Here is a 24,855-nt window from a genome sequence, read left to right as displayed (position 1 = left end):
CATGATCTTCGTTTTCTGAATGTTGAGCTTTAAGCCAACTTTTTCATTCTCCTCTTTCACTTTCATCACGAGGCTCTTTAGTTCTTTTTCACTTTCTGCCATAGGGTGGTGTCATCTGCATACCTGAGGTTATTGATATTTCTCCTGGCAATCTTGATTCCAGCTTGTGCTTCCTCTAGCCCAGTGTTTCTCATGATGTACTCTGCATAGAAGTTAAATAAGCAGGCTGACAATATACAGCCTTGACGTACTCCTTTTCCTATTTGGAACCAGTCTGTTGTTCCATGTCCAGTTCTGACTGTTGCTTCCTGACCTGCATACAGGTTTCTCAAGAGGCAGGTCAGGTGGTCTGGTATTTCCATCTCTTTCAGAATTTTCATGTTCAAATGTGATTAACTCTTCTATTTTCATCCTAATTTCAGTTACTACTTTTTTCAGTTGTAGACATTCCATTTGATGTTTTTATAGACTTTAGTCCTCTAGTGAAATTCTCCCTTTGATATCTATTTTTCTCAAATATATTACTCAAGTTTTTAAAAAAATCCATGTCTCATAATCTTGATAATTTAGGGGCTTCACTGGTGGCTCAGATGGTAAAGAATCTGTCTACAATACAGGAGACCTGGGTTGGACCCCTGTGTCAGGAAGATCCCCTGGAGAAGGGAATGGCAACCCATTTCAGTATTCCTGCCTGGAGAATTCCATGGATAGAGGAGCCTGATTAATATATTAATCAGGTTTTAAAAAAAATACATGTCTTATCATCCTGATATCTACATTAACTATGGATCTATTTCGATTATGAGATTTTGTTTAGCATTCTGTTCCTTTGTATGGCTCAGTTCAGTTCAGTCGCTCAGTGGCGTCCGACTTTTTGCGACCCCATGAATCACAGCACACCAGGCCTCCCTGTCCATCACCAACTCCCGGAGTTCACCCAAACTCATGTCCATTGAGTCAGTGATGCCATCCAGCCATCTCATCCTCTGTTGTCCCCTTCTCCTCTGCCCCCAATCCCTCCCAGTATCAGGGTCTTTTCCAATGAGTCAACTCTTCGCATGAGGTGGCCAAAGTATGGGAGTTTCAGCTTCAGCATCAGTCCTTCCAATGAACACCCAGGACTGATGTCCTTTAGGATGGACTGGTTGGATCTCTTTGCAGTCCTAGTAATATTTTATTGACCATACAATGTTGTTTATGAAAAATTGCAGATTTTAGGATGATGTTATCTTTCTCCAAAAGTGATTTATCCTATCCTTTGGCAGACAGCCATAGTAAACAAGAAACTGGGCTGATTCACACAGCTTGTTGTCTCTATAAGTCTTTATATACCTCTGGCATGTAAACTGAGAATCTGGGGTATTTACTAGTGAAACCAATGGTAGTCATCAGTTGGATCGATTAAACTATTAACAATAATTAAGTTGTTATTAATAAATAACAAACTGTAACCTGCCTTCAATGATCAAGCTCACTGCAGTTGTTTTTGCAAAAAACATATCCTCCAAGTGTCATATAGTGTAAACAATAAGCTGTTTGCCTGTTATTTTTCAAGAACTTGGAGTCAGCAGTGTCCAGGTCAAGCTCCAGCCTATAAAACTGGCTGGAACCACCAACCTACCACGTGGGCATGTGTGAGTGTCTGATTCATGACCTTTTGGTGTTGAGGGCCCAAAACTCCATCCTCAAGACATGCTAATGCTACCATTTTCTGAATATGCATCCCAAGAAGAAGCATGTATCTTAGCTATGTCTGCACGGAATGATTGCCTCATCTTTCTCTCACCTCCAATCACCTTTCCCCGCCACGCCTCAGACCACCCTGCTTCTTTATCCCAGAAATATCCCAAGCCCCTCACCGACCGAGAGATAGATTCAAGGTTGGTTCTCCTGTCTCCTCACTGGGATGCCGCGTGAATAAACCTTTTCTCTGCTGCAAACCTCAGCCTCTCAGCATTTGTTGTGCAGCACGCCAGGCAAACAAGCCTGGTTCTGGAACACAGGAAGTCTGCCCAAGCAGACCTTGACCTCCAGGTTTTATCTTCTCACCCTCCCAAAACTGCTCCAAACTCCGTTTTGCTTTTAACCTGCCTCTTGACTTTTTAGTCTCTTGCCGGTACCTCTTAAGAATTTAACAAATGCCTCTAGATGAACACCAGAGTACCCTTTACATCTCTTATCTCAGGAGATCTTGGCCTCAGGTCCCATCTTTCTAGGCAGTCCCGAACTCCAATTTTTGTCTGTGTGAGGCTGCTGGAAGCTCTGATGGATTCTCTGCCTCTTAGTATCTACCTTCTGCCCAATTCTCAGCTTTTCCTTCTATGCCCCAAATTGGTAGATCCCCTGAATGTGGCCAGAGAATATTGTGCATGTTAGTCGCTCAGTTGTGCCTGACTCTGCAACCCCATGGAGTGTAGCCCACCAGGCTTCTCCACCCATGGGACTTTCCAGGCAAGAATACAGGAGTGGGTTGCCATTTCCTTCTCCAGAGGACCTTCCTGACCCAGTGATCAAACCCAGGTCTCCTGCATTGCAGGTGGATTCTTTACCAGCTGAGCTACCAGGGAAGCTCAGAAAATATTGGATTTACTTAATAATTTCTCTCCTTCTGGGATCTTGACTTCTCAAGTCCTGGATATTTTGGTTGCTTTTGATGTCTTATAAAAAAATGTGTACTTTGTGTTTTTATATGGGTTTTCTAGGTCTTTTCAACAGGAGACTTGATCAGCTGTGAGTTACTCCATTATAGTCAGAAGTAGGATAAGCTTCCTGTAATAGAAACATAAAATTTTTCTCTCTCTGTTTCATCTTTCTGCTTATATCAGGTACAAGAAAATTAGGCTCTAGATCCCTTTTCAGATATATTAGAATCTTCTTCCAACACCACTTAAGTGTCTTATGGCCTCATTACTTAACTTACTTTACTTTACTTACTTACATTACTTACTTTAGGGCTAAGCCTACTCTTGAGAGTCTCTTGGACTGCAGGGAGATCCAACCAGTCCATTCTGAAAGAGATCAGCCCTGGGATTTCTTTGGAAGGAATGATGCTAAAGCTGAAACTCCAGTACTTTGGCCACCTCATGCAAAGAGTTGACTCATTGGAAAAGACTCTGATGCTGGGAGGGATTGGGGGCAGGAGGAGAAGGGGACGACAGAGGATGAGATGGCTGGATGGCATCACTGACTCAATGGACGTGAGTCTGAGTGAACTCCGGGAGTTGGTGATGGACAGGGAGGCCTGGCTTGCTGCGATTCATGGGGTCATAAAGAGTCAGACACAACTGAGTGACTGAACTGAACTGAACTGAAACCTACTCGGTTCATGCCTCCGAATACGCCCAGACCTTCAAGTAAGAGACTGAATCACTTGTTTCCTGAGGTGTAGGCTTCGAGTTCAATGTCAGGGCAGTCATAATTCTCTAATCTTTGTTTTCAAGCTTTAGGTTAATCTCTGCTAACTTCCAAATTTCTCTAATTTAATGAGGTTCTTCTTAATGTCTAGAGACGGGGTTTCCTTATTTGTTCTGCAAAAATGTACTTGGCCCTGGTAACTTCTTGGTCCTTTGCTTGTTGAGCCTATACATTCATTACAGAATACCTCAAAAGGAGGAAAATATGAGGCAATTCTATGTAAATCTGTTCATATGCCCATTGCTATTCTTTCATTTCTTTTGTGACTCTTTTTTAAAAAATGTCTTTTAACTATATTTAGAATCCATCCAGTGAGGCTCATTTATTACAATCCCATTAGTCATTATTAAACCAATTAAAATATATCATTCAGTAGACATTGTATTGAGCCTCATTTTAAATGCATATGTTGGAACCATAATGGATCACTGTGTTGTCAGATATGGTGGGTTTTCATCTGTTGCTGATAAAGATGAAACTGTTTTTTGAAAAGTAAAAGCCATCTGCAGCTGCTTTGAAAGTCAACTGACATTTTGTTAATTAGCATTTATTTACAGTAGTTGAATAACAATATCAAACTACAATAAGAAATGAGCAGTTAACATTAAAAAGAAAAAAAGCTGGTGACATTAAGTTTCATCATTTGGCATCAAGTTAAAAGCACAAATTCCTTCAGAGACTAAAAAGGGTGTTGCTGAAGTCTGTTTAAATGTAAAATAAACTAGAAAGGGAAGGGGAGATCTCACAGAGGTGGAGTTAAGGTGTAGCTCTTGGGTCTTAGAATTGAACAGATGAGCAAACCACCGGTTGAGTAGCCACTTAACCGAAGGGGGAGGATAAGAAGTAGACAAAATTATTTCCTTATTTAGTGGCTTTTAAACACAAGCCAAATTATCACTAGAATTTTGGCCGAGAGCAGATTCCAAATGACTTGATGATCAAATTAAGATGTCACACTCCACTCAGGTCCTGAACTGTTACCATCAGCCTCCGGACTGAAGCAGTTAGAGAGTGAGAGGAAAAGAGAGGGGCTGGTTTTGTCAGGAACACTTTGACTTGTTAAAATTAGGCGTCAGGAAAAAAATGCCCGCAGTTTTTTTGACTTCTTGCTTGTTTTGTTCCCTCCGTACGACTCCTAGAGTATGGAAGTATGAAAGTCAAAACTGGAAGCAAGTAGACATTTCGTAAGACATAGTCAGTGCTGTGTTACCAACAAACAAATCGCAAACCAATATTCCATAGTGACAGACATTTGCCTCTTCTATAGTCCTCCCCATAACTGGCACCAATACTAAATGTTCATTGAAGAAGGAGAAAAAATATTCTGCTGCTTTATCTTTTAGGAATGTTAATGTACTTTCTAACACAGGTCCAAAGTGTCTAAACTTTTGTATTGATAAACAGGGCTGTTAGCTGCTTTCTCTTTCTTAAAAATGCTGGCTTTGCCTCACAATTTCAATACTCTGCAGCATTACTTTTTTTTCCCAGGAGGCCAACAAAATAAGGCCTATTTTCAGTTCATGGTTTCTATGATTGTAAGCATGCAAATGGCTATGCATTTATGGATCTAGACATCCATCCTCTCCTATCTCTGCAAGTTTCGTATAATTTTGCTACCCAACCGTGATTCCAACTCCATGAAATAGGATGGATAATTAGTGATTTGGGACAGTGCCTGTCAGTACTGGGCAGAATCTGTGATTCTTCCCATTTTAATGGTCACGTACCAGTTAGGAACACCAATATAGAACATTTTAATAGAAAGAAAAAAGGCATCAACTTTTCCACTCCTCAGCTCACTCCAGCCAAGTGACACTGATGGATGAGCTCTGACCAGGAGTTCAAAACTAGTTTTTTAAACCACCCTCATTTACTGACAAGCAACTGATGAGAGACCGTAAAGGCCAGTTACTCAGAGAATTTTCACACCATTGAAGGCAATAACTGTAGCTTAAAAACTTTAATTATTAATCTCACTTTCAGCAGATGTGTTCTAAATCTGGCCACCTACCTGCTGGCTTCAGCCAAGTGAATTATTTCCTGTTTTATGTGTGCAGAATGCTAGTAAATAAAATATTGGTACTATGAACTATTTCTCTTATAAATATGACTAGCTAAGATCCATTAGTTTTCCTAAAGATGTGAGGTAGGGAGATTAAAAAAAAAAGCCTGAAGTGTGCTTTGACGACAGGGGCAGCATCTTATTTCATTCACTGGTTCTCCATCTAGTATTAATATTATTCCTGTTACCTTTTCACTCCAAAACATGGAAAGATTTTTTTTTTTTTTATTCAACATTTCCCGTCCTTATCAGTAACTTTATTTGAGATCTAGATAGCCCTGAACTTGCTTGCCCTTGTTGTTTCACAGGAAACCAGTTACATGAAAAATAAAGCATCTTGGGACTACCCTAGTGGTCCAGTGGTTAAGAATTGGCTTTGCAGTGCAGAGGGTGTGCATTCAACCCCTGGTCAGGGAACTAAGATCTCTCCACATGCCACGGGGCAACTAAGCCTGTGCCCACTAGAACCCTCATGCCAACTAGAGAAAACCTGTGTGCCAAAATGATGAGGTGGCCAAAAATAAAAAAGCATCTTTTTTGTAGTGTATTACCAACAATTTCATATTAAATTAAAGTGTGCCATGCCAGGCACTCTAATATATACCTTCTTCTTTAATGTAATTCAGTTCTTCAATAATCTTATACAGTGGGCATTATTATTCCCATTTTATGTGTTAGGAAACTGAAGCTCAAAAATGTTAAGAGAGGAGTCCAAAGTGACACAATTGAAAGCAGCTAATGACAAATCAAACCTCATTCCAGGGCTTCATCTATCTTAGAACATTTGGCTCATTTTCATGAAGATGATCAGAAAGATAGCTGATGCTATTAAGATGATGCCCTTATCCTTAAGTTTTTAGCACAGTTTTGAGCTATCCTATCTTTATTTCAATTAGATCACTTTTCTATTAAAACTCAGAACTAATGCCAAATGCTCCATTATCATTAGAACGTCCAGAAAAGGCTGGCAGAAAAGGCTTCACCTTTTGCCAGTTTAGGAATAAATTAGGCATATCTGCTACTGAGCTTTCAAATTCAGAAGTCAAAGAAACCCAAAATGATCTATGGAAGTTAACAGAAACTTTCTTATCCTTGAGCTTCCCTGGTGGCTCAAATGGTAAAGAATCTGCCTGCAGTGTGGGAGGTCTGGGTCCAATCCTTGGGTTGGGATGATCCCCTTGAGAAGGGAATGGCTACCCACTCCAGTATTCGTGCCTGGAGAATTCTATGGAGGAGCCTCCTCGCCAGAGGAGCCTGGCGAGCTAAAGTCCATGGGGTCACAAAGAGTCAGACATGACAGAGTGACTAACACTTCACTTTCTTATCCTGTGCTAGCTCATCCATCTCTCTTTTTTGTTTTAGGGACCATTTCTTCCTGCTTTCTCTTCCCACAGCTGAGTAGTATCTGCTTTTTCTTAGATGTTCCTCTGTCTGGAGTTATGAGTATTTCAAACTCAGTGAAACTGGCCCTTTAAAGAAAATATGGTGTAGAAGAGAAGATAGGCTTTGTCACAGACAGGCTTGGCATCAAGTTCTTTATGTCATGATGAAGAATAGACTGTAAGAATAGGCAAGATAGTGACCATTGAGCCTTGGTTTCCTGATGTTATTTGACCTACAGAGTTTTTGTGGAATGAGTCAACTTAATATCTGAGACAGCAGGAACCCTTTACTGTAAAAATTACTCCATTTCCCTGTGTTAGTTCATCTAAGGCAGCTTAGTTTTTCTAAAGCCATTTTCTCCATTGCTGCTCTTTCTGGCCAGGACAGGTAATTTTATTATTATCATTGTGGAGTTGGCAGTGGTGGTGGTAAAACACACATAACACATACGATTTTCTACTGGGACTTCCGTGGTAGTCCAGTGATTAAGACCCTGTGCTTCCACTGGGGAGGGGTGTGGGTTCAATCCCTGCTTGGGGGACTAAGATCCCACATACCACACAGCATGGCCCCCCAAAATTACTCTTTTAACAATTTTAAAGTCTACAGTTCCATGGTATTAAGTACATTCACATTGTTGTACAGTCATTGCCACCATCCACCTCCAAAACTTCTTTGTCTTCCCACACTGAACCTCTGTACCCACTAAACAGTAACTCCACGTTTCTTCCTCCCTGCAGCCACCGGTGGCCACCATTCTATCAATACTTTCTGTCTCGACGAGTCTGACTACTCTAGGTACCTCAGATAAGTGGAATGTCACAATATTTGTCCTTATTTCTCTCAGCACAGTGTCCTCAAGCTTCATTCATGTTGTAGCATGTGTGAGGATTTCTTTCTTTCTTAGGCTTAAATAATATTCAGTTGTATGTATAGACACATTCTCCATACACATTCATCTGGACTGCTAATTCCGATAGCATGGATGCCTGGACAGAGATGTGACGGAAACCATCTTCTTTCAGGAAGGACGTGTAGCTCATTCTGGGGTTGGAGAATTTGAGAGAGAAAGGACCCCCCAGAAAGACTAGCGTGAGGTGGGTTGTCCTCAGCACCTGCCCCCCCTTTCTCCTCTTATTATTCAGCACTTTTTGCTTATTATCCTTCCCTGCCTCTGTATTTGCTGCATCATTTAAACAGCAATAGCCTAAATTAGGAGGATGAGATTAACATACACGCACTACTGAATATAAAATAGATAACCAACAAGGACCTTCTGTATAGCACAGGGAACTCTACTCAAATTTTGTAATAACCCATATGGGGAAAGAGTCTGAAAAAAGAATATGCATATATGTGTATGTATGTGTACATATATCATCTGTATCACTGTGCTGTACATCTGAAACTAGCATGACATTGTAAATCAACTATACTTCAATTAAAAAAAAAAAAGCCGTGGTCTAATCCAAGCCCTAAACCCATACTGTCGTTTCAACAATAAATTAAGAAGCCACCCATTGTGAGGACAAGGTAAATAATATTTTATTTGAGTTTGAAAATCTCCCAAAACAAAACTTGGATATCTATGACTCAGGATTTTTATAGCTGCGAGATTAGCAAAGAATCCATTTTCAAGCATCTCTTTCTCTGTCCCCCTTCTCTCCTCCCTCTCTATCTTTCTCTCCTTTAACCCTCTTTCATTTCCTTCAAGATATTTCTTTGGCTTTTGTGATACATTTGAGTCTATGTTCTTTCCCTGAAATGGCTGCAAAGAAACGTAGTACTAGCCTAATTAAATATTTGTCTAGCTCAAGAAATTCTCCCTCTTTAGTTCATTTCATTTTGTATCTCTGGACCTCCAAATCACAGGACGAAGAGAAAAGTGAAATGCTAAATATCACAGCACTATATTGAGTAGTTTAATGGGAATTTAAAATAAAGGAAAATGTGGTACAAATACAATTTGCTATATCAAACTTCCAGGTTTGTCCTCAAGACATATATCTTTTTAAAGAATTGTTTCTACCTCAAAACCTCTGTGAGTAAAAAGAGCACATGGAGCATCATCTTTCTCTTTAGAAAATGAAGAAATATAAATCAATCTTAGTTTCTTGCCTTCGGAACACTGTGAAAAATCACCATGGGAAATGTGTGTCCTTCCCAACCTTTGCAGCTCTCTAATTCTCTCTTCTTTAAAGGGAAAGAGTGATTTTGATCAGAAGCTTTTTAAAGACCAATTTGCAAAGCTAAAATTTTCTAGATCAAACCATCTCTAGAAACACATCTACCACAAACACTGGATGGTTTGGTGCCACAAAAAGAACTGTAGAATTTTAGAGTTGAAACTATCTTGGTCCAAACCTCTAAATGGATGCTTCTTTTCTAGTCCACAAAGTGGAGGAGACAGCACCGTAAGAGTAGGTGACTCTTGGGACTCTTGGGACAAGAGACTATGGCTTGTGTGACCTGTGATCACTGTAGAATGCTGGAAGCAGATCAGTGTATTTGTGCAGCATGAAGGTGGAGGAAAGAAAGGAGAGAGGGGGAGGAAGGAGGGTAAAATCAGAGAAAACAAGGCAGGGAGGAAGGAAGCAGAGAAAGAGAGACAGCAGGGTCAGCAGGTAAGTAGTATTTATTACACACACATATACATACATATATATATTACACACATGTATTACATATATATGTGTGTGTGTGTGTTTTATATATATATATATATATATATATATATATATATATATATATAATTTTTGACCAAGAGCTTTTACTGTTTAGATTAACTAATTGAATTATCTTAGCAAACCACTAACAAAGATATTAATATCCCACATTTAGTGTTGAAGAAGTTTAAGTTCAAAGAATGTAAATGCATATATTTCTAGCTCATTGCAGGAAGGAGACATTGATGAAAGAGGCAGAATTCCTCTTGAAAGGGACACACGGTGAGAGAAAGGCAGAGAAGGTGTGTGTGGTAGATCCATACTTATGAAATGCTTCCTTATGCGTCCCATAAATCCATACTTATGAAATAATACTCTAATGAAGAGATTGCGGCCATGCCCATGAGTTACAGAGACCCCGAATTAGTATTAATGGTGATTAATCTCCTCCTCCTCCTTTGTCAGATATGACAAAAGAAAAGGTGACAGTAGGCTTTGCAATGTTTTCCTTTCTTCAGTTTCTGCTGCTGCTGCTGCTAAGTCACTTCAGTCGTGTCTGACTCTGTGATCCCAGAGACAGCAGCCCACCAGGCTCAACCACTAATGTCTCCATGAACCTCTTACCAATTGCAGTGCATGCATGGGTGCTCAGTTGCTCAGTCATGGCTGACTCTTTGCAACCCCATGGACTGTAGTCCACCAGGTTCCTCTGTCCATGGGATTCTCCAGGCAAGAATACTGGAGTGGGTTGCCATTTCCTTCTCCAGGGGATCTTCCTGACCCAGGGATCGAACCCAAGGCTCTTTTGTATCCTGCATTGGCAGGTGGATTGTTTACCACTGAGCCACCTGGGAAGCCCACTTGCAGTGCATAGCACATTATAGACACCTAGGAGGAAATGGCCTAACACCAATATGTAATGCTAAAAAGGAGGAAAACATCACTTTGATCCAAGCAGTTTGTGCCCCAGATGTGGGTTTTGGTTATTCTGATTTCAGCTTCTAGAACAAAGGGTGCTACAACCAGCTGGGCTAATAACTCATTTCAGGAGTAGAGAGAAGACTCTTGAAGTGCACTGTATCTGATTTGTAAGCAGGCCTTTGCTGACGCATTACTTAAATAATTTAGGGAAAGCATAGGGCTCTCAAATTCACCAGTGACTCCAGCCTCAAGGTACACAAATCTCTTTTCAGTGTCTTAAATGTAATGCTCTAAGGCTTCAGGCAGATTTCTCTGGCAATAATTAAACTTCTGTATGTCTCAGTTTCCTCCACAATAAAACAGGAAAAGAGAGGCTGGTCTCTAGGGCACATGCCACCTTCGGCTTTCTGGACACCTGCGATTCCCTGCGCATGGAGTGTTGTCTGTGTACAGAGTATTGGACTCACCCTTGAATATTCTGTACCAGTGGAAAGACTTAAACACAAATTTTCATCACCACCATTGTCATCCCAGTAATCTTCACAGAGTATGCTAAGAATTATTTCTATTTCTGATTCTTACTGTAAAATCCTTAAAATAGGCATTATTACCTGCAATATAATGATGAAGAAATTGTATTCACTCAAGAGTTATCCTATATTAGTGATTAATTTAAGCTTGCTGCAGAAGTGCTGTAGGATGTTTACAAAGTTGACTTGTCAAACAGATTTCTGTTTGTTTGCTTTGTTTTGTTTATTTTGCTTAATTCTTTTTCTTTATTTAAGATTACTTCCTCAGGCTAGCCTCACAAGAGAATAATTGTATTTTCAAAGGTACAAAGGTCAACTCCTCTTCAAGGCAGCAGAAATCTCACTCTATCAGATAGCTCTTGAATTTAACTACCACAAGCCAAAAGGACCACCTCTTCCTTGATGTCCTTTCTGGACGCTGAACGTATTGCTGTCACAGAACCTGTAGCACTTTATCGAATTTAATCACTACAAGCCCATCTCTCCTTATCAGATTCTACCTGTGAGTCACTAAGCCGATTACTTTTATCCTCATTGGAAGAGAAATTTTTTATCTTCACTGTTCCATCAGTTCAGTAGTACCTGAGACATAATAAGCACATAAAAAATATTGACTGACAGAATGAAATGTTAATAAATTAGCTTTCACAGTATTGTGTAAATTTAAAATACAAGCAACAAATGTCTGTGTTTTATCTTTTCTTTATTTGCATCAGTGTGGTGGGCGGGCAAGGAAAATGCTCTCTAAGGCGCTCTTTCCTTTCCTGAACCCCACCCTCTCTATAAAATTTTCTTGTAATTTCTCTCCCTTCTAGTTCAGAAACCTGGAAATTCTCTCCGATCTTCTTAACTTTAAACCAGACGACGTCCAGAGTTTCTGCTTCATCCCCGTCCTGTATCCTCCATCTTCACCTGTCACCTCACTATTGACAGCTAGTTGGATGGTTAAGCGTTGCTCTACAGTTTTTTCACTTATTTGTTTGTTATTTAGAGTTTGCATTTTTTGACTTTTTGGTAATGTAGACCATTTTAAAGTCTTTATTGAATTTGTTATGGTATTGCCTCTGTTTTAGTTTTTTGGCAGATCTTAGCTCCCTGACGAGGGATTGAACCCTCACCCACTGCAACAAACGGCCAAGTCTTAACCACTGGACTTCCAGGGATGATCCTGCTCTACAGTTTACAGTTTGTCTGGTCTATAACAAGATCATAAACATTGAAGATGGAGATGGTTAACACGATTCTTTGATTTATACTGTTATTTCTTGATTGATCAACATTAGCAATAGATCAGTTATTTCTGCTGAAGCAGGCCTACAATGTACCTCTTCTCCCTCCTTTTGGCTACATGCTTGTGATCGTTAATTTCACATTGTCCACTTGAGTGGGCCATGGGACATCCAGATATCTAATTAAACATTATTTCTGGGTTTGTCTTGGAGGGTGTTTCTGGAAGATATTAGCATTTGAGATGGTGGCTTCAGTAAGGCAGTTGGTCCTCCACAATGTGGGTGGCCATCAGTCGATTTGTTGAGCACGTAAACAGAACAAAAATGCAGAGGAAGGTTGAATTGCCCCTCCCCCAACCTGAGGGCTTGAGTTGAGGCATTGATTTTCTCCTGCTCTCAGGGTTCCTGGTTCTTAGGCCTTCAGACTACATCGCCAGCTTTCCTGGGTCTCCCACTTGCAGACAGCAGCTCATGGGACGTCTCAGTCTCCATAACCACATGAGCCATTACCTCACAATAAATCTCTCTCTAGGATATATATATATCCTGTTCATTCTGTTTCTCTGGGGAACCCTAGTACAGTACTTATTTTTATTTCCTCTATTGGATACATCTAAACTTATTTTTCCATCAGTACCCTTTCTTAGTTTATACCCTCAATCTGTTGAGGAGCACATCTTCAAGTAAATTCCTAAGAAGGGTGCATAGGACGTAGATGTTCATTATACTGATATATTTGAATATGTTTTATTATTGGAATGACCGTTTGGTTGAACAATCTGTTCTCAATTGAAAATAATTTCCCTCATACTTCAAAGATGTTCTTTTAGCATCACTGTTATTGTTTAAAAAGTTTGATATCAGTCTGGATCTACCCATTTGTATGTGACCACTCTCCTACCCCGGTAGTCTTGCCCCCACTGGCTGGAAACTTCATGATCTCACATCCAGAGTCTCACACAGGTATGTCTAGGTATGTAATCATTCACTAACCTTTCTTGGCATCTAATACACTCTTTTTAAATAGGAAATTTATTATTCTCTAGGGTCTCAAATGTCACCATTTGACCACCCAACTCTTTTTGTCAATAGTACATATCAATCTCCAAAATATGGGATGACTCCCTTACCTTTTTCCCCTCTTCTATCACTAGAATATAAGCACCAAGGAATTTTGGTCTTTTTTTTTTTTTATCACTGTTGCATCAAGAATTGTGCCCAGCATCTTGTGGGTATTTAATAAATACTTGTTAAATAAATCTTTGTTTCATATTTAAGAAAGAAGCAATGAAAGTTGCATCTGCCTACATAGGTCTTGTCAATATGTCCACCAGGAGAGCCAGCCATTGCACTGGAACTCTCAGGGAATAGATTGGAGAGGAATTTGTACTGGGGTGTAAACACCCGAGTTCTTTCCAGAGACTTAATTCTGAAAAGTAGTTGTGATACAAAATTTTATTTGGAGTATTAAACAGATATCTTTAATAAGGATGGAGGCTGCAGAGAGAGAAAGAGAATAGAAATCAGAAGTAATTCCACTTAATAGATGGTAGGATTATTGACAATCATTTTTACCTCTGTATTTTCCAAAAATCTTTCAGTTTTTCCTATGTGTTAGAGAAATTAACAAAAATCAACACAATATGTTTACAAGATGCTCTAGCGAGGATTATCTGATTTCTGTATGATGTGAACTGTTCATGTGAGTGTCTATTCAGTACTTCCTCTTCATCCCAGGTTACCACCTGATTCTTCCCTTCAGTTTTTCCCACATCCTTTTAACTCTTTAACCATTTGGAAATATCACTTTAATTCAGGCACAGGTTTATTTAGAAATCTTCTATCTGATGGAGTTGTTAGCATTTCTGCTACGTAGGCAACAAAGCATGGTTCTGTCACTAACATCTTTTCATTTTTAGCAAAGTCAAATCTTAAACTCTTCTAACCAACTTGTAGAAATCAAAGCCAAATTTAAATATACTCCTCTCTCTCTTAAAGAAAAAAATGGGGAGTCGAGATAAGTGTAAAGAACTGCATATATGACTGTGTTTCTTGGAGAAAGCAGAATGAGTTTGGAAAGAGAGAGAAGGGTATATGTTTCAAAACAGAAGAAAAGTACTTGTGGAAATATAAAAAAATCCACTTCTAATTTCCAAAGTGTGATTAATGTCTTAAAAAACATATCAAATGACTACCTTAAATACATAGACCCACATACACTATTCTTTTATTATGGAAGTGATGCATTTTATTATAGAAAAAAGGAAGTATTAAAAATGCAAGTAAAGATTCCAGTTGAAATACCCTACCCTAAATTCTAGAGCTAAGTTCTTGAGGATGCACTTTTGAATTCTATACTTTTATTTTAAAATTATGTTGTGAACATTTGCATGTCATTAAGTTCTTCAAAAATCAGAATTTTTCAGAACCCTCAATGTACGATAATCCACCACTCCAGTACAATTTTTCATTTAACTTAGTTCCAGTTTTTTGTATCATAAATAGAAAGTAAAGAACATCCCTGTGCAAAAAGTGTTGTCCACATCTCTTTCTAATTTCTAATGACAGAATTCTAGAAGAAGAATCCTTGGGCTAAATAACCATAGGTTTTTAGCCTTCTGAAATATATAGCCAAATACCTCCCAGGAAGTGGTAATACTAAACATTCCTTCCAGGTTACTTGACAGGGTCCATCACCTGACCATCTCTCACCCTGAGCTGGCAATTAAATAAGTTTAAAATGATGTTTAATAAGATAGATAACTAATAAAGACCTACTGTATAGCACAGGGAGCTTTACCCTGCGATTACCTATATGGGAAAATAATCTAGAAAAAAATGGATATATGTATATTTATAACTGATTCACTTTGCTGTAGACCTGAAACTAATACATTATAAATCAGCTATACTCCAATAAAATTTTCCAATAAAATAAAATGATATTTAGATTTGTGAGATTATCAGGAAAGCTGAACTTTCCCCCATTTTTATTGAACATCTATAATTCCTCTTTCCTGTGTCTTTTAATCCAGTTTTTTTCTATAGACATGTTTGTATTTTGCAGATTTATAAAAACTCTTAGAAAAAAATGTTACCTCTTTGCCTGTCATCAGTGGTAGACATTTTTCCAGCATTGTCATTTCAATGTGTCCCATGGTATTTTCTTTTTTGTTTAAGAAGTGATAGTTTTAATATACAGTGTTTAAGACTTTACGTCACCAATTCTATTGCTCTTGCTGAAAGGTTTCTTCGCCTGTGAGTCATTTTTATTTGCTTCTAATATTTGTGTTGTTTGATTTACTATATACATTGTTTTATACAGACATCTCTAGAGTTTATTACTGTGTGTGACATATGGGATAAGGTAAAGACCTAGTCTAATGTCTTCCATATGTCACTGATTGAGTAATCTGTCCCTTACTTGGTTCTGAAGTCTCCTTTATAGCATCTCAAGCCATTGTACAATATAGGGTGCTTTCTTTTTTGCGGGCTCGTCTCTTATTGACTCATACTTGTACAAGCACCATTACTGTAACTCGGCAATATATCTTTACCTGGTAGAACAAGTTCAACCTTCCTCATTAGCTTTCCTTTCCAACTTTTCTTTTGCTATTCTTATGTGATGCTGAAGCTGAAGTTTCAATACGTTGGCCACCTGATGTGAAGAGCTGACCCATTAGAAAGATTGGGAAAGATTGAAGGCAGGAAGAGAAGGGGATGACAGAAGATGAGATGGTTGGATGGCATCACCAATTCAATAGACATGAGTTTGAGCAAATCTGGGAGATGGTGAAGGACAGGGAAGCCTGGCATGCTGCGGTCCGTGGGGAGGCAGAGTTGGTCATGACTGAGCTACTAAATAACAACAGCAACAAATTCTTATATACCTATTCCTCCAGAAGAACTACTGAAGAAAAAATCCTATTGAGAATGTGTTGGGTTACATTAAACCTAAAAATTAGTGTGGATAAAACTGATATATTTATAATAGTCCACACAGACACATGGCATGGCTTCCTATTTATTTAAGCCTTATTTTATGCTTCTTGGTATAATTCTATGGCATTTTTCATGAAGGTCTGACATATTTTTTATTAAGCTTGTATTTCTAGGTGTTTTATATTCCTGTTACTATTGTGAAAGAGTTTCGTTCCTCATTATACTTTCTGATTGTGCCTGGTATGTTTGAAATCCATTGACACTTATATTTATTCATCTTGCCAGAGTCGCTTATAATTATTTTTTAGCTGGTTCTCTAGGGTTTTCTAGATATATGATGATATCAGCTGCAAACAATGATAACTTTGTTTTTCTTTTTCTGCTAATCACACTTCTTATTTTTGTTCTCTGCTGCACCAAAACTTATAAAATAATAATTAACTAGGGAGGAGAGTAGACATTCTTGGTTTGTTCCCGATGTTAGTGGAAATGTCTCCATTTGTATTTTCCTAATAAATTAAATGAGTTGTCAATATGAAAATGTTCCTTAATGTGTTAAGGAATTATCCTTATATAGATAACAAAAAGATTTGTCTCATTAGCAATGATTGCAGGGCAGCTGCTCACACGGTGAAGGTGGAAGTAAAGGGACCACTCTAGCCTGTGGCCTCTGTCTCTGGCTGGGCTGGTACCGCCCAGCGGCCTAGGACAGACCTGAAATGTATGGTGCTGCAGGAACCAGCTCCAGGATCCAGATAACCTGCCACCCGAGTAGCTCCCGACCTCCAGAGACCCGCAAGAGTCTCCTGTGGTCTGATAATGGCTACTGCTCCATATAAGCCAACGGCTGAATTGGTGTCAGGGCCGATGGGACCGTGTACAAGGCCGTGATCCCCACGGTGGCCATTTTGTGGCCCTCAAGAGTGTAAGAGTCTCCAGTAGAGGTGTGCTGGAGGAGGCCTGCCCATCAGCACAGTTGGTAAGGTGGACTTACTGCCATGTCTGGAGGCTCTTGAACATCCCAGTGCTGTCTGGCTGATGGACGTCAGTGCCACCGCCTAAAATGACCGAGAGGCCAAAGTGACCCTGGTGTGTGAGCATGTGAACCAAGACCTAAGGACGTATCTGGACAAGGCACCCCCACCAGGCTTGCCAGTGGAGACCACCAAGAATCTGATGCCCTGGTTTCTAAGAGGCCTGGATTTCCTTCCTGCCAACGGCATCGTTCACTGAGACCTGAAGCCAGGAGAAGGTGACAAGTGGTGGGACAGTCAGGCTGGCTGACTTTGGCCTGGCCAGAATCTACAGCTACCAGGCAGGCAGCACTACACCTGTGGCTGTTAACACTCTGGTACCGTGAACTCCAAAAGTCCTTTTGCAATCTACCTATGCAAAGCCTCTGGATGTGTGGTGCGTTGGCTGTATCTTCACAGGGACACTCTGAAGCTGACCAGTTAGCTGATAGGCAGAATCTTTGACCTGACTGAACGGCCCCCAAAGGATGACTGGCCTCCAAACGTATTTCTGTCCCCAGGAGCCTTCCCCCTGCCCCCACCCTGGGGGCTCCTCACAGTTGTACCTGAGACAGAGGAGTCTGGAGCACAGCTGCTGCTGGAAATGCTGACTTTTAACCCCCGCAAGGGACTCTGCGTCCCGAGCCTCGCAGCCCTCTTATCTACACAAGGCAGAAGGAGACCCCGAGTGAACAACAAAATGGCTGCAACAGAACCAAGAGGAGAGACACTGACATTTCCCTTCCTTTGAACACTTGAGTGAAGAGACTCCCTCTGAGAAGGTGACCTCTGTCTTCATCTCTGAGGCTGTGAAGACTCCTCCTCCAACTTTTTACAGACTATTTTGCTGCCTTAATGACATTCCCCTCCCGCCCCTCCTTTTGAGGCTTATCCTTCTCCTGCCCCACCATGTCCTTACACAAAGGGGTATGTCCCTTGTTCTCCTCTTCCCTATACCTTGATGTTGGGATGCTTTTTCATACAGGAAAAACAACAAAAAATGATATGATTGCAATATTTTATCAATGCCTTTCAAAAACTAATGATCTTGTAAGTTTTTTTAAAATTTGACCTCTCAATATGATATAACATAATAATTTTCTAATATTAAACCAAACTGGGGCTTCTCTGGTGGCTCAGTGGTAAAGAATCCACCTGCCAATGCAGGAGACATGAGTTCGATCCCTGATCCAGGAAGTTCCCACATGCCTCGGAGCAACTAGCCCTTGCCGCAACTGTTGAGCCTGTGCTCTAGAGCCTGGGAGCCACAACTGCTGAAGCCCATGCACTCTAGAGCACATGGTCTTCAACAAGAGAAGCCACCGCAATGAAAGCCCGCACCCTGAAACTAGAGCGTAGCCTGTGCTTGCTGCAACTAGAGAAAAGTACTCGCAACAGCAAAGACCCAGCACGGCCATAAATAAATAAGATTATTTAAAAAAAAAAAACTGATAGCTTCTACTTGGTTGTGGTAGATTATTCTTTCCAAATAGTTTTTTGAGTCCCATTGGCTATTACATTATTTAGAGTTTTGAAATATATGGGTCTTTTTCTTTTTATCCTATCTTTGTTAGGCTTTAATAATAAGAATAGCAGTTGTGATCATTTTGTACACTCATATGATGTTTCAAATACCACATTTTTTCCTGTATTTTATTACAACATTTACAAATGAAATACAGCATTACATATATTTTGTGGATAAGGAATTGAGGCTAAGATTATGCAGCTTGAGAGAGGAGCCTGTCTCACTAGGCTCTGCTACATAGTTTTGAAGAGTTAAAAATGAATTAAGTAGCTTTCCATGTTCTGGAATAGATTATATAGAATGGAAAAAATCTGTTTCTTGAAAGAATGAAAAGACTGATTCATGTATGCACAGGAGACAAAATGATGCGGTGAAAGTACATGGGGTTTAAAGCCAGACAAATGCTGGTTTGAATTCCAGCTCTGTCCATTACTTAGTAACCCTGAATAAGTAGAAATGATGGTCATTATAAAAACATCCTGTCCTGAAGACTTCTGTGACAACATTTTCCAGTTGTGCCTGGGTCTTTTTCTGATATTTTTTTCCATAACACCTTGTTGCCCCAGGAAATCATGTATTTCTTCTAGATAATGGAATATATAATTTCATAGTCATATGTACTACTCTCTTATATTTTAGGAAGCCAATGCCATATCTATTAGGCGACCAAGGTTGATACGCTCTTATATTTTAAAATCTCCATATAAAGATATTTTATATCTTTTGTTATATTTCCTATTAGTCTTTGGTATTTAATTGTGTGCTCACTTTTGTTTCTAATATTTGTTGTTTTTTGAAAATAAGCTTTTAATTTTAGAGTAGTGTGCATGTATGTGTGTTAAGTCACTTCAGTCATGTCTGACTCTGCAACCTTATCAACTGTAGCCCACCAGGCTCCTCTGCACATGGGGTTCGCCAGGAAAGAATACTGGGGCAGGTTGCTGTGCCCTCCTCCAGAGGATCTTCCCAACCCAGGGATCAAACCCACATCTCTTCTGTTCCCTGCATTGGCAGGCAGGTTCTTTACCACTAGTGCCACCTGGGAAACCCTTAGATAAGTAGCAGAGTAAGCTGAATAATAACCCCACAAAATGTAAATGTCCTAACCTCCAGAACCTGTGAATGTTATATGGTCATAGGTACTTTGCAAGTGTGGTTAAATTAAGGATTTTTATGATGGGGAGATTATTCTGGATTATCCCAGTGGGCTCTGTATAATCACAGGGTCCTTATAAGAAGGGTCCAAGAAAGTCAGACAGAGGAGAAGGTGATATGACAACATAAGAAGAGATTGGAGTGATGTGGCCACAAGTCAATGAATGCTAGCAGTCTATAGAAGCTGGAAAAGACAAGGAATGGAGTTGCCTCTGGAGCCTCCAGAAGGAACCAGCCCTGCCAGCTCCTTGATTTTCACCCCTCTAAGATTCCCTGGTGTCTCAGTGATAAAGAATTCACCTGCCAATGCAGGAGACATGGGATTGATCCCTAGGTCGGGAAGATCCTCTGAAGAAGCAAAGTGGAGAATTCCATGGACAGAGGAACCTGGTGGGCTACAGTCCATGGAGTCACAAAGGGTCAGACACAACCTAGAAACTAAACAACAAGACTCATTTTGGACTTCTGACCCCCCAAACTTTTAAAGTTTGCATTATTTTAAGCCAATAGATCTGTGATAATTTGTTACAGCAGCAATAGGACACAAACATAGTTTTAGAATGACAGAAAAGTGGCAGATACTATAGAATTTCCATATGCCCCATCCAGTTTCCCCCATTGTTACTGTCTTACATTAGGATGGTATATTTGTCACAATTAATGAACCTATAAGACACCTTATTATTAACTAAAATCCATACTTTCTTTTTTCAGATTTCCTTAATTTTTACTGTGTGCTCTCTGTCTGTTTCAGAAGGGCATCCAGCTTCCCATACTACATTTAGCTGTCCTGTCTGCTTTGGCTCCTCTTGGCTGTGATAGTTTCTCAGACCATGTTTTGGATGACCTTGACAGTCTGAAGAATACAGCTCAGATAGTATTTTACATGCCCCTCAGTTGGGATTTTTGTCATGACTAGGCTGAGATGATGAGTTTGAGTGACGAGGATCAGAAAGGGAAGTATCACTCTCATCGCATCATCAGTGGTTATATACTGTCAGCATGACATCATTGTTGCTACTGAGTTTGACCACCTGGCTTAGGTAGTGTTTGTCAGTTTCTGTACCACAAAGTTACTCTTTTCCCTTCCTTTGTCTCAATTCAGTTCAGTTCAGTCGCTCAGTCTGACTGTTTGTGACCCCATGGACTGCAGCACGCTAGGCTTCCCTGTCCATCACCAACTCGCAGAGCTTGCTCTAACTCATGCCCATCGAGTTGGTGATGTCTAGTGTTTTTCAAATAAGAAACTTTTAAAATTTGTCAGTTCCACTATTTTTTTGTTTTATAAGTAATTAATGTCTCCTTTATGTTAGTTGCTTCTGTCATGCTTGTGGTTCCTTTTATATTCTTTTTCTATACATGAATATATATATTCTTTTATATATATATATTCTCTTATATGTCTATATTTATATTCTTTTATATATATATATTCTTTTTCTATACATGAATATATATATATTCTTTTATATATTTTATATTCTTTTTCTATACATGATCTCCAGTTGGCAAGGAGTTGTTTGTTTCTTTAAATATTTAAATATTTTTATATTGATTTCTGTGTTCATAGCATAGTGGTAAAAAATATGTTCTATAAATTTTGCATTTTTGAATTTTGTCAGTTTTTAGTTTGTTCTCTTATATGATCACTTTCTGTGCTTTTTGAATTTTCATAAAGACTTTGAAAGGAAAGTTAATATATGACAGAGGAGGCTTTCAAAACCATTGGCAAAGGATATAATATGCTAGGATTACTGACCTTGTATTTTGAAAAATCATTTTTATTTATTATCTGTCTTTTTCCACTACAAAGGAAGCTCCATGAGGTCAGGGATTTTACTTCACAGTTGTATTTCAGTGTTGCCTCAGATAACCATTGTTCAGTTTCATCAACATAAATACTTTGTTTTTGCTTTTGAATCTTTGTGGCTTCTAGTCTCAAACATTCCCTTGCATGGTGGTAATCCCAAAGAACAAACTGGTCCACATTTAGTTCTCCTCCACTGCCTTCTGACTGGGTAACCATGGTTCCTGTCATTCTTAAACAGTGGCACTTTATGCTACTAAGCAGTTAAGTCCATCTACGGGTCCTTTGGCCAGGCTGGCTAGAGCCTGGCTGTTATCAGTCCTGCCCCAGATTGAGCCTCTAAACAGCCAGTCATTAACACAGAGGAAAGATATCCACAGTCATGCAAAGTGCCTCATCCAGGCCCCTCTCTCACATGTAGGGGTCTCAGAGAGTTTGCCTAAGAGAACCAAATGATATACGTAGCTCTGGATTAACCCTCCAGGAAAATTAAATAAATCTGCCTGCCTCTCAGACATCATTCATTCATTTACCATGAATTTGTGAACCCTATTACTTGCTACTGCTGCTGCTGCTGCTGCTGCTGCTGCTAGGCACTAGCAAATAATTAATATTTCTCAATCCGAGTTCTCTTTTCCATTATAAGATCTGAACTCCTCAGCCAACTGACTTATCATGTTCAAGATCTGAAGCAGTAAGTAGTGGCACAGAGATTTGCCAAAGTCTTGAAACAGTTCTCTGAGCCTTTCCAGTGGAGAACAACACCTAGTATTCAAGGGCCTTCTTCATCTTGACCCAACAAATCCCCTCCCCAACACCCACTGCACAATAGGCCCCTCACACGCCAATCTCTCCATCCCATCACTATCCAGCAAACAGGCCAGCATCCCTCCTGGCTCTGGCTCCTTACTTTTACCCTGATATGCTCTCAGTCTGCAAAACCCTTTGCATCCTCTCTACCCATCCAAATCCTACTTTTCTTCAGGGCCCAACTGCTCTGATCAGTATATCTCCCATTGAACATAGGGCACTCTGATGTCCTAAGGGTGGAGGTTGGCAAGCCCACCTAGACCTCTGTCTGGGATTGCTCTTTCAGTGCCTCATGGGTTGGTCTAAAGATGATATAGAATGAAAGTCCAGGAAAGAAACCTCTGCATTTTATAGTCTAAGAAACTAAAGCATGGGATGACTGAGTGACTTATTCTAGGAAACAGGTTAATACACTAGAACTATGAGGTGGTGGAGCAAAGTGGAAATCACTTGGTTCTCTAAAGTTAGAAACATCTGACTGTGAATCCTGCTTTGGCAATTTACTGGCTGAGTGACCCCAGGCAAATTACTTCACCTTCCTGAACCACTGTTTCCTTACATATATTAGGTTCACCTAAAAGTGCAGGTTTTTCCAGAAGCTCCTATGGAAAAACCCAAACAAAGTTTTAGCCACCCCAATACATTGGGGAAGATTAATATCTTCTTTGCAAGATTGTTGTGAATGGAAGAGATACCTGACATCATAAATTAAATTGCAGGTTTCCATTCTTTCTTAATTTTATTATGCTGCCTCTTTCTACAAGACCAACCTCCTTGAAAGTAGGTTCTATGCCGTGTCAGCGCCCATATTCCCCATAAGGCCAGCACAATTCAGAGCATACAGTGGGGGTTTCAGAAATGATTTTTTAAGTTTAAAAAAAAAGACTTTTTTCTGAAAGATCAACATTCACTTAAATGAACAATGAATTTAAATCTAGATCTCTTGTTTTTTCCATTCTTATTACTCTGGTATGCTCTTATCTTTTACATATATTCCCATATGTGACAAAATATTGCATAAACAATGAAATCATTAGTAGTAAATGAGATTTATAGCGTGTAAGAGAATAGTGTTCTACAAGATTTTGTTTTAGTCCATGAAAAATAATGAATTATTCCTAACGTTAATTTATACTATAGTATAAAAACTCCAGATGTCAGAACTGAAAAGATTTCCAGAACCCTGGCAGAGGGTAGTTTCTAAGTTTATTTTGGCTTGATGCCACTTAAAGGGTGAGAAAAAGTTCATGATTTCCCATTGTGTGAAGTCACGTACAAAGTCCTTTTGTCCAAGTGGCCTTGTCATGTGACTTTGTTAAGTATTTTTCACTTGGCCTTCTAATCACATCCAAAATGTCATACCCCTAGAGGCAATTTGATGTATGAATAAATGGAAATTTGAGGTGAGGCTCACCGGGGTCACCAGAATCGGACTGTGACTAGCAAACCAAATGCAGACATCTCTGAGTTTACTTAGAACATATACAGGGTGAAGAAAATTCAAATCAAGAGTTGAAGGCTAAGAGGTAAAAAAATAGTAGATGGGTCAGGTTATTGGAGGACAAAGAGGGAGTTTCTTTTGTTTGAGATTAGAGTTTGCATCAGGATGGAGTTCACAGCATTTGAGGACTTGTTCATTCTACCAGAAGGAAACAAAAGCAAACTGATGACTTGGCAGAAAATAGAAGACAAACGAATTGGGGTTTAATTTCTCAGATGGCACGAATACAAACATGTTACATTTTTCTTGTTTGGAAAAATCACCAAAGGGTTCTTTGGCAGGAATATTATTTTTAAATTCCTGATTTGAACTATTCATTTCTACCTTCTGAAGGACTCTTTGTCTCTTACGCCAGGCCCAGTTCCCCTATCGCTGTTAAATCACAGGCACCCACAAAAGCCTGTGTCTGCTTATTGCATTCTGTGGATTCTCAATCAGCCCTCATGAATGCTTGTTTTGACACTGTCCTGTTAGCAATTCAGTGTGCACTCTCTGGGCTCCTCCTTTCTTTCAATAACAAATCTTCATTAGACATCAGTTTTTCAGCCATTTAAACCCTGACTACACATTTTAGAATATTACCCAGCTCATCTATTTGCCAAAATTATATGGTAACTTTTTCAATAAAAGATCCAATTGTTGTGACATATCTCTACCATTTATACATGTTAAAACAATATTCTTCTAATGACAATATTAGCATGCATTTATAAGATTATTGGGCGGGAGGAGTGTTATTTTCTTTAAGGATTTCTTGAGAAGAAGCCATGTGCCAAGTCTATATTACACTCTCTAACAGAAATAAATGAGATGAAAAGAAATTGTAAGTGGATGGGATATTCTTCTAGAGGTGTTAGTTATGGAAATGAATTCTGGAGCCCCTGATAAAACCTG

General features: G+C 39.5%; 1 pseudogene; it reads left to right on the top strand.

The window, feature by feature from the left end:
- The first annotated feature begins 16,966 nt into the window (after nt 1-16,966).
- On the top strand, nt 16,967-17,852 carry LOC147356220 (cyclin-dependent kinase 4 pseudogene; annotated as a pseudogene).
- Nucleotides 17,853-24,855: the final 7,003 nt, after the last annotated feature.

This window comes from Bos grunniens, chromosome 16, assembly GCF_055505025.1.
Source record: "Bos grunniens cultivar Pamir isolate PY7600 chromosome 16, Bosgru_T2T1.0, whole genome shotgun sequence".
NCBI classification, from domain to species: Eukaryota; Metazoa; Chordata; class Mammalia; order Artiodactyla; family Bovidae; genus Bos; species Bos grunniens.
The sequence above is the reverse complement of the archived record's forward strand: the minus strand, read 5'-3'. Positions and strand labels throughout refer to the sequence as shown.